Consider the following 13,889-nt stretch of genomic DNA (forward strand, 5'->3'; position numbering starts at 1 on the left):
AGTCAAAAAACTATTTTATAAGCTTTGAAAATGTCAAATTTTTTTCCAAAACTTGATTTTGTTTTGTCTCATGTAACTTTTAACTTGGGAGCTTGGAATGTCGAGGATGGTTTGCTTTCAGGACATTTTGGATGCTTTTTCGACAGTTTTGAGACAGTTCCATGACTGCAGACCCATCATGGCAGGTATCATTTTATCATTGGCATATAGGTTAGGGAAGCCATTTTTCCGCTGCATTATGCATACTAGCCTCCATTTGTCGATACACTTGCCATAGGTTTGATCCCATCGTGTTATGGTTCATAAACCATCTTCACTCACCAATTTTTTAAACCATGACACAATGGTAGAGCCATCCTTTTCATGGGAATCATAGTTAGCACCTCACTGACATTTGTTGCCCATGCTGCTTCGATTTGAGTAGGCTCGGGAGTCCTTTGTAGTCCCGCCATGACTTATGCGATGAAGACTCATTCCTCTTTGCTTCCTCACTTTGTTCCGGCCTTATACCCTAGAGACTCCTTCATGTTGAGTTGTACTACTGCATTGCATTTTGACCATTTGCACCTTTTAGCCTTGAGTTGGCTTCACTTGGACTCGTGTTTAAGCCAACTTTTGACCATGTCATCTACAAAATCAAACTTGCAATCCCTTAGCTTCTGCAACTCGACACCTTATGACCTGTGGAAGGAACATACCTTTGAGTGTCTTTGACCAGTTTTCACCTCCCTACATTGAGCATAGGATTGTTCCAATCTCAGAAAATAGATCATTTGTTTCACCGACACTCGTTCTTTCCACTGTACTATAGCATTCTTTTATTCTTTTTTCAGCTTAAAGAAAAAGACAAAAAAAATTATATATTTAAAAAAAAGATCGGGAACAGGACAATATTTCCATTTATTGTTGGCAGCTAGAGTCTGTCATGTCGCCCTTGAACAAAGCACTCAAAACAAAGTCTCCTCCATTTGGGCAGGATTTAGTTTGACTTAGGTATGCCTTAACCTTGTTATTGAGTCAGTTCTCCCTTGATTGGTTATCTCTTCCAATCATATGGAGAGTTTGTTCGTGCCTCCTGCATGACGAACTTATACAGAGTCATCATATGCTGCCACATGGTCATTATTGAGTCATGCTTTTGTTCAAGGGAAGTTAGCCTGAGTTGGCCTCTTTGCGGTGTCTCTTGACTCATTTTTCAGTCAGCCATCCCTGGTTGTCAGTGTCTTGTCTATCATCACATCAGTTATGTTGGTCCTTTGCTCATGCCAGTTTGAGAAGGTCTCCATTGACTTCTTGCTAGCAGGTCTTGTCCTTATTGACGACGATATCTTGCTCTGATGACAGGCCTAGAGCCGCACCCTGGCCCTATTTTCATTATTGATAGGTCACCTTGTGCTCAGCATCAATCAGTATCATGGGTCTTTGATTGAGTGGTTTCCCTTGTGTTCAACATCAGCTTACACTATCACACATTGGGATTCATGCAATACCTTGGTTTCCATTTGACCCTATTGGTGGATACCTTGCCTCTGAGTCAGATTTCATTATTGGTTGGCTCAGAGGGTTTCTGTCGTGCACTAGCCACACCTTGTGTATGCTGGAAACGTGCTTCGGTCGGGTTACTACATCATTTTCGTCCGATTCCTTCCACATTATTGGCCTACGAGTTACACTCACTCTAGATTGATGAAGGATACCTTAATGCCTTCCTTCTAGCGGATCTTTCCCCATCGACTATGACTCATTGCTCTAGGGCAAAGGTCCAAAGTCCATTTGGCAGTACCTTGGGGTTTGCAGTCATCAGTGGAAGATCCTTCACTATTGATAGTGGGAAACCATCATTGTCTCCTGACCGATAGATTCTTACAGGTGTTCGACTCCAACTCATCTATTCACACTTGTTAGAGTGTACTGGGTACCTTGACTCTCATTATCATTATCAATGAGTAGTCTCGCGTTTGTTAACGATATATATCAATGACTAGTAATCAAATGATTTCTCACATGGTCGACTTCAGATGATTTATTCCCATAGTGTAGAAATTTACCACGTCGGTCAGTGAAGACGTCGGGTTGCATTAGAATTCATTGGTTCACTTGACAGTTGCTCCTGTTACTGCTAGTTGACACCACTTCACCTTATATGTTGCAGTCATTCATGGCGACATTCTATATGTTGGCACTCGAGTTTGCAGTGTAGTACCATCTTATTCCATCATGTTCATTTGGTACTTTTGGGATCATTCTTTGATATCAGTGATCAACTTCATCCCTCAGCATCATTGACATTCTTATATGTGATATTCAGACATGTACTTGTTCGATCGTGATTAGATGATCCATTATGTATTTTTCAGTCTTCTATACATGTATACTTAGTGGATCTGCTTGTACTTGATATGTGGACATGCTTTACTTTCTCTGAGCATGGGTATGCCTGCCTCAGACAGTGTTTCTTTTTTATCTCCTTTTGTGGCTTGGCAGGCTGAACTCTGGTGAAGTCCTTCTCAGTTTTTGACAGGTTTCCTTTCCATGGACTTAATACATTTCGGCCATCATGTACCCCTTCTGACCTCATATATTAGGGGGCATCTGTTATAGCTCCAAATCTCACTCTTGATGTTTGTGATGCTCCATTTATGGCCTAGGTCAACCCCTTCTTCCAGACCTGGTCCAAATACTTAAAAAATAATGTTTTACTCCCTATAGGCGACATTACCCTGAGCTAAATGCGTGTGTACGTGGGTCTGTGTATACCCAACCCGCGTATATGTCTTAAAACACTTAAAAAAATTAAATCTCCTTAATTTCGGGCGAAGATCATGGGTTTTACCTGTTGATTACCTATTAGTGCCCGTGGCACAACTATTCCCAACGAATTCCCAACTAAAAAACTACTTTGGGAGAAGTATAAAAAGGCTTTAATGGGAAGGCCTAAGGAGGAGAGAAGAGAGAGAAAAATCACTCTGCTGTGATTATCCCTGATTAGGTCTAAAGATCCTTGTGCTTCTAGCACTTCCCCCCATTATAGGAAACCCTTGTTTCCTTGAGCTTTGATGTTATTTCACTAGTTGAGATATCTTGGTATTGAGTCATGGAAGGAGCCTTTTGAAGACTTGACATTGGACGGCCCCGGAGGACGGTTTCGCTTGGAGCCAGGAAGAGGAAGATTTAGGTGATATCATTCCTTAGTGTATTTTAGTTATTCCCAATAAAGAAACATTTGTCTTCTTCCTGAAATTAATCTTCTTCATGCTTATGATGCTAATGTTATGATTTGCATATGAGTAGTTGTTTCAATTATATAACTAACTACTTTTCAATATGTTATGAAGTTTATTTCTATATGATACTTGGTCCATATACTATTATGCTTCTTTGAATTGGTTGTTTTGCAGGTCTAAGGATCGAAAGTAACTCCAAGAGGGTTTGGACTCTGGCTGGATCTACCCGAACAAAGGACCCCCAGGTGCACCTCTATTCACGTAGTTTGATTATTTAAGTATCATGGCTGTGTGGAATGCTTGTTTTTTACCGTAGATAACCCTTTCTCTGCTAGGTTGTTGACCCAAAACCCTAGGGGACTTTGTCCCTCAACACCCACTGTCGAAGATGGATCATATCCTCCAGAGAGTGGTTGGAGCATCGCGAATGTCACTACTTGATGGATATTCGGGGTATAATCAAATTCTAGTGCATGAAGATGACAGAGATAAGATTGCATTTACCACCCCTTGGGGAACATTCCATTATGCTAAAATGCCATTTGGCTTGAAAAATGCTGGAGCCACATTTCAACGTGCAATGGACATCACTTTTGCCAATGAAAAGGATGTATCTTTGGTTGTATATTTAGATGATTTGACAGTGTTTTCAAATTCAGATGATGAGCATCTTCACCATTTGAGGATTGTGTTTCAACGACGTAGGAAATTTGGGATATCACTCAATCTGAAGAAAAGTCTCTTTGCTATGGATGAGGGGAAGCTCCTTGGTCATATTATTTCAAAGGAAGGAATTCGCATTGATCCTTCAAGGGTAGAAGCAATTCAACAGATAGATTTTCCCCAGAATAAGAAGGAGATACAAGCATTCAACGGTAAAATGAATTTCTTACAAAGATTTATACCCAATTTAGCTGAGCATTTGAGAGAAATTACTAATATGTTAAAGAAGGACAACATGGTAAAATGGACTGAGGATGCTATAAAGTCCTTTAATTTGGTCAAGTATGCTTTATCTACAGCCCCAGTTTTGATTAGTCTCGATTATACACAAGATTTCATTCTATTCTCATTTTCCTCTGAGCATACCATGGCAGAAATTTTAATGCAAAAGAGAGATCAGCTAGAAAAGCCCATTGCATTCTTCAGCAAGACCATTAGAGATGTAGCTTTACGGTACAACATAATTGAGAAACAAGCTCTTGCTCTTGTTAAAGCTTTGAAGGAATTCAAAGTGTAGATTTTTCACTCCCACATCATAGCATACATTCCTAATGCAACAATAAAGGATGTGTTGGTACAAACTGATCCGAAAGGAAGGTGGGGAAAATGGATTGCAGCAATGTTAGAATATGATTTGGAGATCAAGCCTACAAAGCTGATCAAGGGACAAGGCCTAGTGAGGCTAATGGCGGAATCAAATTTGCATGCTTTAGATATCAATCTAATTGCAGCCATGTCCGAAGATGAAGAAGAAAACTCCCTGAATCAAGTGTCTGAAATGTTCCTCCAATCACCATGGTATTCAGATATTATGTATGTACTTAAGCACCTCTCACCACCTTCAGAAATGGCAAAGAACAAAGGTAGAACTCTCAAACTTAAAGCTACCAAATTCTGCATTTTGAATAATGCCCTTTGTTGGAAAGATTCAGGTGGTGTTTTGTTGAATTATTTAATTGAAGATGAAGCCTAGGAGGTGATGAGTGACTTTCACAAGGGTGATTATGGTGGTCACTTGTTCTGGAAGAAAACAACAAACAAAATATTGAGAGCAGGTTATCATTGGCCAACCTTATTTTCAGATGTGTACAAACAGTCATGAGCTGTCATGAATTTCAAGTCTTTCAAGGTAAAAGAAAATTGCTGCCTCTTCCTCTAAAACCGGTTGAAGTCAATGCACCTTTTCAGCAATGGGGACTCGATTTTATCAGGGAAATCAATCCAACATTGTCGGCTCAGCACAAATGGATCCTAACAGCAATCGACTATTTTACCAAGTGGATTGAAGCAATCCAGACCAGACAGGCAACAGACACGGTAATCATTCAAATTTTTGAATCAAATGTTTTATCTCATTTTAGTTGTCCTAGTAAAATCATCACAGATAATGCAGCTGCATTCAAATCCAAGAAGATGATCGATTTTTGTAGCAAGTATAAGATTACCTTGGGTCATTCAACAAAATATTATTCGCAAGATAATGGTTTGGATGAATCATCCAATAATTCATTGGTAAACATCATCAAGAAGCTGCTGGAAACAAATAAGAAAGGTTGGCATAAAAAGTTAGTTAATGCCTTGTGGGCTGATAGGGTGAGCCAAAAGAAGTCCATAGGTATGTCTCCATTTGAACTAGTTTATGACATTGACACAGTCTTTCTGACATCTCTTGCAATTATGGTTGTGAAACTTTTACAGGAGGCTGGCAGTGAGGAAGATGATTTTCAGCGAAGAATCAATTAGATGATCCATTTACAACAGATAAGGGAGGAAGTTTTCCAAAACACTTTCAGATTGCAGGAGAAGATCAAAAGGATCTATGACCAGAAAACAAAATAAGATAAATTCTAGCTTGAGGATGTAGTGCTGCGGTGGGATGCTAGGAATGAAGATAAAGGCAAGCATGGTAAGTTTGAAAACTTATGGAAGGGACCCTACAAGATTGTTGCATATAGAGGAAAAAATGCATTTCTACTTAAAGAGATGGATGGACAAGATTGTTCAGGAGGACCAGTCAATGGTATGTTCCTGAAGCGTTACTTCTTTTAAGGTGATTTCTAAAATCAGGAAGTGATCATTGTATATACAATTTTCCTTTCATTGCAAGTGTTCAAAGGTACACAGTCATTTTAGCCTGGGGCCCGAGGTGAAGGCTATAAATTTGAGTGATTTGTATCAGTTTGAGTCTTGAGTCAGTTTTCATAGTGTCAATTTTAGTTTTTGAAGTACCTTGACCATATTTCCCAATGGATGAGGCATTAGTCTACATGTTCCCAGAGGTCTATGGTTCTTGGAACCTCCAAGGAGCTACCATCCCCATTGGAGCCAATGTTAGTGTCAGTGTCTTCACACTGCCATCAGTGATAAAAAATTACTCTTTTGCATTTCATACTAGGTGTCCCATTCTGATGAGTTGCATTCCATTAGGTCATGGATCAACTGATGGTATGGTTCATTTTAGTTTTTTCCCTCATGACATATATCTGCTGACCTCCTTTCATACTTTTCATTCCATGGTTCATGTTTATTTTCAGGTCATTTCATCAATTTGTTCTTAGGTCTAGGGTTTCAGTCTCATTAGATATTAGGGTTTTACCATGGTCAAATTTTTAGTGACTATTGATTAATAATGGTCAGCGGACACATGAGGATGACAATAATCATTAGAAAAGTTTTAATCTCTTAATTTGTAAGCTTAATAAATTTTTCACCTCAAAATTGGTATATTGTTTGTAAATTTCATGTAATTTTATTGTTCTCATATGTAATTATTGGTTTCATGCTACTCCTGGTCACCTGCTGATATTTCCAAGTACATGCCACTGCAAAAGTCAATGAAATCAAGCATCAGATCACCTATTTAAGCAAAAGATCAAGCATCCAGAAAAAAAGAGTATTTGAAAAAGCCAAATAGACATTACAAAGTGGGTTTTGTACATCAAAAATCAAAAAGTGGAAAAACTATATAAATATTATCCCTCTATGGTCATTTCATTGTTTGAGTCGAAATCTAAGAGCTAAAGGGTGATTTGAAGTGTTATTGAGCAAAGGTGTGAAAGTACTGCATTTTTGGACAAGTTCTGATTGGCGCTACGCACCAAAAAGCTGGTGCTACGCACCTGGGTGATTTCTTCAGTGTAAAAGTGAACGGGCGCTACACACCTAACTAGCGCTACGCACTTGGGTGAGTGCACTACGCACCTGTGTTATAGACATTTTTGGGCACTGCAACCCCAATCATAAATGTCCATAAACCAAGGGCTCCTAAGTCCCTAAAAGTGTTGTTCCAACCCCTAAAAGAACAAGGTCAACTGATTACATCATCTCCCAGAAGTTCTCCATGAAAAACTACTCAAAACTGGTCAAAATTGGACCATCGCACCTGCTCCATGGTCAAAGTGCACTGCATCCCACCTAAATGCACACAGGAGGTATGATGCATACTGAAAAGCCCTTCTATGGGGTGCAATGGGCGAGAGTGGACAAATGGCAGGGTCAATTTGTGAGGTGGAAGATCATGGAATCTTCCAGAAACTTCTCATGTGACACTTGCCTCTCTGCACTCGCCCAGAGATGAGTAAGAAATCATCAATCTCCAAGTGGAATCAAGAACTATCAGAGAGAGGACACTAATCAAATCTCAAAAGCTGACTCACCCCCCTTGCAAACATCTATATATGGATCCCTCATCCCAGAGATCCAGAGGCTGGAATTTTGTATCTTGTAAGGAAGTGCTGCTGGTTTCTTGGTGTAACATCATAGTGTTGGGTGATCTAAGATTTTCATGAGGTGAAGAAGGGCTTTCTTGCTGAGAGGATGACGCTGGGTCAGAAAAATTGGTTGTAATCCTCTTTGATATTCTTGATTATTAATAAAACTATTCAAGTTTTCCTCCACATTCTTGTATGATTGATGATATATGCATTTGTGTGGTCAATATATATCTGGTCCTATATTGTTTATGATAGTAGATATCTATTCTTGGATAGTGTTATGCTGCTTTGATTCTACAGGTGCTCTTTGAAGCTGGGTAGACGAGGAAGCGAGTGGCAAAGATCTATCAGAAGGGAGAGGAATCAAGTAAGGAACCAAGCGCAAGACAGAGGTTGGTCTCCTTTGTTCCCCTCTTATCTACTATTTGTAAAGGAAAATGAAAGTGGTTTTAGTTTGTTTGTTTCTAAGGTAGCTACCAGCCTTAGTGGGACTAGCAGCTCTGCATAGACAATAGATTTCCTGATAACAACTTGGCATCCAAGATCCAAATCATTCCAAATTGCCCCAATTCGCCTCAAAACTTCCAAATTACCTCTTTGCAAGTAAGTAACTCAATCATTCTTGTTGAAAAGGGTTTTTGCATCAGCCTTTGGTGATTTTGTCTCTTAAGAAGTCAAACCCTAGTTTTCACCTAATTGTCTCATAAATTTTAAAGCTCACTCATTTATTGCTGTCCTATCTCATCCATTTTCTATTCCCTAAACCCCATTCCCTCATATAAAATCCCCTAATCATCATTCCCTCATATATTTTCCCCAATTCCAAAACCCTATACATACACCCCAAACCATACTCACTCCCTAAATCCCATTCACACTCTCATTCCCTCTCACCTACTTACCTATAAAATCTCTTCATACTCATCTTACATTCATTCACCCTATCTCTTCATTTACCACAAGAGAATACAACTATAAAAACAATGGAGAGAGACAGTGAATATGAGCTTGAAGAAGGCACCCTTAGTGATAGTTCCAGGGAGAGAAACATACTGCATAGGAAGCCTCATAAAGGAGGAAAACATATCAGAGAGGAGCCTGCCAATTTGAGGGAGTTGCAAGCCTGCCCATTTTCCATTTCTTGTTTTAAACACCAGTCATGTTTTGGTTTTTGCAAAATGGTGGAAATGGTTAAATTTCATCATGATTTAGCAAGGTTGTTTGTGACACATTTAAACAACAATGAAGTAAACCTTGCTAGAGTTACATTCACTTTGTCACTAGCTATTATTTCAGAGGCTACAGGTATTCCAGATATGGGTGAAAAGTGGAACAAAGGTCAGGATATTTACAGGGAGTGCTATGAGCCTTATATCAAGGCTAAATACCAAGATAAACTCAAGAGAGTATTCCCCTTCAAATTCTTGGAGGACAGGTTTGCTCCATTGATGAAGATCATCATCAAGTACTTTACTTATGAAGGTAGGTTCTCCCGATTGTATGCCTACCACATTAGACTACTAATGCATTTCACTAGGGTGAGAATCATGAATATCCCCTACTTCATGTTCAGAAACATTGAGAAGATGGCACTTATTGTAAAGAAGAAACCATATCCCGAGCAGTTGACTAGCATTTACCACTACTTCTTGATAAAAATCATTGTTTTACATCAGTTGAACCTTCTTAACATGCCATGGGATACCTTCATTTCTCATGAGATGTTCAAAGGCCCTCAAGTATTTTCATCAGTGCCTCATGAAGAAGGTGGACCTTCAGGACATGAAAAGGTCAAAGAGACTGAAATTGTTGGAGTGCCAGTGTTTGTGACATATGAGAGGGGCACTAGGAAACTTTTTGCAGCTGCTAGGCAAGTATTATCTCCACAAGGTGTGGAAGGGATCTTGCCTTCATATTCAGGCCACAGGAAAATGCTATCTCCACAAGGAGTGGAAGGGGCTTTGCCTTCTTCTTCAGCTAAATAGGTACAGGTTGAGCAACACAGCAAGGGCAAAGGTAAAGGCAAGAAAAAGATGCATATGAAGGATCTTAGTGATGAGCAAGAAATTGAGAATGATAGGGAAACATGGCTAGAGAGGGTCAACATGCACCTTGAGGGGGTGATTGAGAAGGCGAACAGAGACAAGAAGATGCTTCGCCACATGGCTTACCACTACATGACCTGGAACAAAATATGCAACATAAGGATGAGGAAGCTTAAGGCAAGGTTGAGGAAGGCCTTAAGGAGAAAAAAGGAGCAAGAAAAGTTGAAAATCTTGGCTGAAGCTTCATTAGCCCATCAAAGCAACTAATGGTGGTGCCTTCTGCCAAATTTGGGCAAGTTTTGACAAATTTTGGTCATTTTCAATTTTTGAAATTTTGTAACATAGAAATTTTCTCTAGGTGTGTAGCGCCACCAGCGCTACGCTTTTCACTGGAGGAATTTTTGAGGAAATGACTTAAATATATAGATTCAACATGATGATAACATCAAACCCAGAAAATCTCAGCAATTTTGGAGCAAAACTTGGTCACCAAAAGGTCAAAGGGAGTGTGGAGAAGTACAAGGCAAGATTTGTTGCCCGAGGCTTTTTACAGATAGAGGGGATCGATTATGAGGAGACCTGTGCACCTGTCGCAAGGTATTCTTCCATACGGACGACTCTTGCTCTCTTAGCGCAGATGGGATGGCACATTCATCAGATGGATGTGAAGACTGCATTCCTCAATGGAGTCATTGAGGAGGAGGTGTACATTGAGCAGTCTGAAGGCTTTGAGGTCTTCAGCAGCGAGTCGCATGTGTGCAGGCTCAAGAGAGTGTTGTATGGGTTGAAGCAAGCACCACGTGCATGGTACACACGGATAGACAACTATTTCACAGGACTTGGATTCTCCAAGAGCGAGGCGGATCCTAACCTATACCATATTGGGGTGGAGAGTAAGTTGCTTATCATTGTACTGTATGTTGATGATTTGATTCTAACGGGTGATGAGCTGTTGATACTGTCATGCAAGAAGGATCTTGCTGCAGAGTTTGAGATGAAGGACTTGGGCCTCCTTCACTATTTCCTAGGATTGGAAATATGGCAGCGCAGTGGTGGACTGTTTGTTTCTCAGGGCAAGTATGCTCGGGAGATACTGGAGAAGTTCAACATGCATGGCTGCAAGCCTGTTGATACTCCTCTTCCTAGAGGTTGGAGGAAGGAGGATGCCACTTCGGGAGAAGAAGTGGATGCCACTGTTTATCAACAGTTGGTGGGGTCGCTGATGTATTTGGTCAATAATGACCTGATATATGCTATGCAGTTAACCAGCTTTCACAAGCTATGGTTAAGCCTACCAAGCTCTTCTCGAAGGCGGGCAAGCATGTATTCCGTTACTTGAGAGGCACATCGGGATATGGTTTGTGGTACAGACAGGAGGATGAGGTGAAGCTATGTGGCTTCACGGATGCAGATTGGGCAGGGAACCCAACGGATAGAAAGAGCACATCAGGAGGGGTCTTCAGTATTGGATCGACAACAGTTTCTTGGTACGGCAGGAAGCAGATATCCGTGGCACTCAGTTCAGTGGAGGCGAGTATATGGCAGCAAGTTTGGCTGCATGCGAGGCTATATGGATGAGGAAGATCCTGGTTGGTTTGTTCGATTCTCATTTGGATACTACTGTGATTTAATGTGATAACCAGAGTTGCATTAAACTCTCGGCTAAGCCATTGGTGCAGGTCTTACAGCCATCTGAGGTCATTTGCAGAGGTTTTGGAGCCGTGAAATTTCTAAGAGCCACTAGGGCCAAGTTTTGTGAAGACTGTATAGGGTTGCAGGTATCCATTGGAGGTGATCCAATAGTCAATCCTGAAGGATTCAAGTGTTCTGAATCCATTTTTACCATATATTTCTCCTGTAGATGCTTCTATTCAGCCTCATTTTCAATTTGAGCATTTAATAAAAACAAGGACAAGCCCGGTTGGGAGCTTTGGACCCAGCAGACGTAGCGCTGGAGGGGGTGAACTGCTTTATCAACTTCTTTTGCATTTGTGGTTGATTTATTTTGCAGATAAAATTCATTTTAATGTGTTAAATAGTAAAAGGAATAAGTCTGCTATGCTTAAATGGGTCATGAACCTTGTATTTCATGATAGATCTAAGCATACTGACATCACGTACAATCATATCAGAGATTGTGTGCAGCGGAGGATCATGTTGCTTTCATACATTCCAACGGAGGATCAGGATGCTGATATTCTGACGAAGGCTCTCACCAGGAGCAAATTCGAGTACCACTGAGGCAGGATAGGGGTTGCTGATAATCCATATCTTGTTGAGAGGGAGTGTTGAGATTGCAACAAGATGATGGAGCTTAGTGAAAAGAGTCACCTTCACTAAGTGGGCCCGCAGGCAAATTATGGCGCAAGTTCTATTTTTGATCACAGTGTGAGTGATCACAATGTGGGTGACCATAATGTGGGTGACCAAAGTGTGGGTGACCACAGTGTGGGTGATCAAAGTCTATTTTTAGACTGGCTGTCAAAAATAGAAAAGTCAAACATTATTGTCTCATAATAATATTTGGACTATAAACTTGATCTTATTCTCTTGGAGCACTTCAGTTTGAGCTACAGATGTGGCCCATGCAGCTGTCAGAAGGAAGTACGCTTTTCTTATGAGTCAGTTGATTTGTTGCATGCATGACTTCAGTTAGAACTCAATCAGTTGAGTTTGGTGGAGTTGATTGTGGAGTTGATGGAGTTGTGTTCAGTTTGACTTGGTTAAACTAGTTGTAGTTAGTCTAACTGCAGATAGACTAATGATGAGTTGATAAACTAATTATTAACTCATAATACAACTATAGAATACATCAGTTAACTCAGTTGCATGTCAGTGCATGTTCAGTTCAGCAGGGATAGGTGTTAGAGAATCATATTGTTATCAGTTGTGACTATAGTTGTGCATCAGATCTTGCACAATCAAGGGATTGAGTATGCCAATGAGTTTGCTCATGTATTTGCCCAGTTTTTAGCTTCTGCTCACGTCTTACACATTGTGAGTGATTCTTTGGAAGTGAAATACGAGTTTGGTAGACCATTCTCATTCATTCTTGAGCAGGTATTGAGCAGTGGAGGCAGGCAAGCAATGGAATAGATTTGGAGATCAGATCTTAGCTGTATTGTGTGTAACAGGTGGAGCTGGTACTAGATTTCTTGTGATAAGCATTGTACTTTGTAATGTTGCATGGTCTCAATCATTAATATACAGATAGTGTGGGGTTTTTAGCGAGATGCTTTCCCCGGGTTACATACTGTGTTAATGTGTGAATGCTCTTGATGTTTTATTGTTATTGATGCTGCTATATCGATGATCAACGTAGAGGAGCTTATGTATTGTGTATGTATTCCACAATAGTACATGATCAAGATAATCTCTGTTGAATATGTGTTAAATTATTCAAAATTTCTGCATGGTATCAGAGCGAGCTAGATAATTGTAGAAAACGTTTCTACATGGTATTGGAGCTGTTGATCATCAGATCTACTATTCAGGAAGTGTTTACATTCTATTTCTTCAGGCAGAGTCTGTAATCGGGCCAGGTATCCTCTGGATTCATCCTTCCTTTGGAAGGTGAGATATCCGGTGAATGCCCATACAGTCAATCTCTGTACAAGAAATATTGTGTTCTCACGAATTTTAGATCGGAATCGGTTGAGTTTGGAGCTGGTGGAAAATTGAATTTGTAGCAGTGTTGTTGAAATGTCTTTCAACGGATTGCAAATGTTATTCCAAAGCAAGAGCGACCTGGCGCTCAAGGATAAACTCAGTAACAATAATTATGAGAATGGATCTTCATCAAAGGTATCTGATGAAGAGAATTGTGCTTTGGCTGCCAAAGCAAAGAAAGGGAAGAGCAAGAAAGCTTCTCAGTCTGGTGCAAAAGGCAAGAAGCAGGATATGTCCAAGGTGAAGTGTTTGCACTGTCACCAACACGGACACTATGCCACTAATTGTCCGCAGAAGAAGAAGAACAAGCAGGGTGCTGGATCTTCAGCAGGAGAGGCTCTAGCCTCACAGTTTGAGCTTGATTTTTCATTGATCTCATGCTTGGTTTCAAGTGTGATGGGATCAATGTGGTTCTTGGATAGTGGTGCGTCTTTTCACATGACGGGAGATAGAGATTTGTTCTCTGATTTGGAGGACAAAGATCTTGGAGTGCACATCGAGATGGGCGATGATGG

The sequence above is a fragment of the Pinus tabuliformis genome, chromosome 2_1 (assembly GCF_031772625.1).
Source record: "Pinus tabuliformis cultivar Carrire ecotype Pingquan chromosome 2_1, CPIR1, whole genome shotgun sequence".
Taxonomy (NCBI): domain Eukaryota; kingdom Viridiplantae; phylum Streptophyta; class Pinopsida; order Pinales; family Pinaceae; genus Pinus; species Pinus tabuliformis.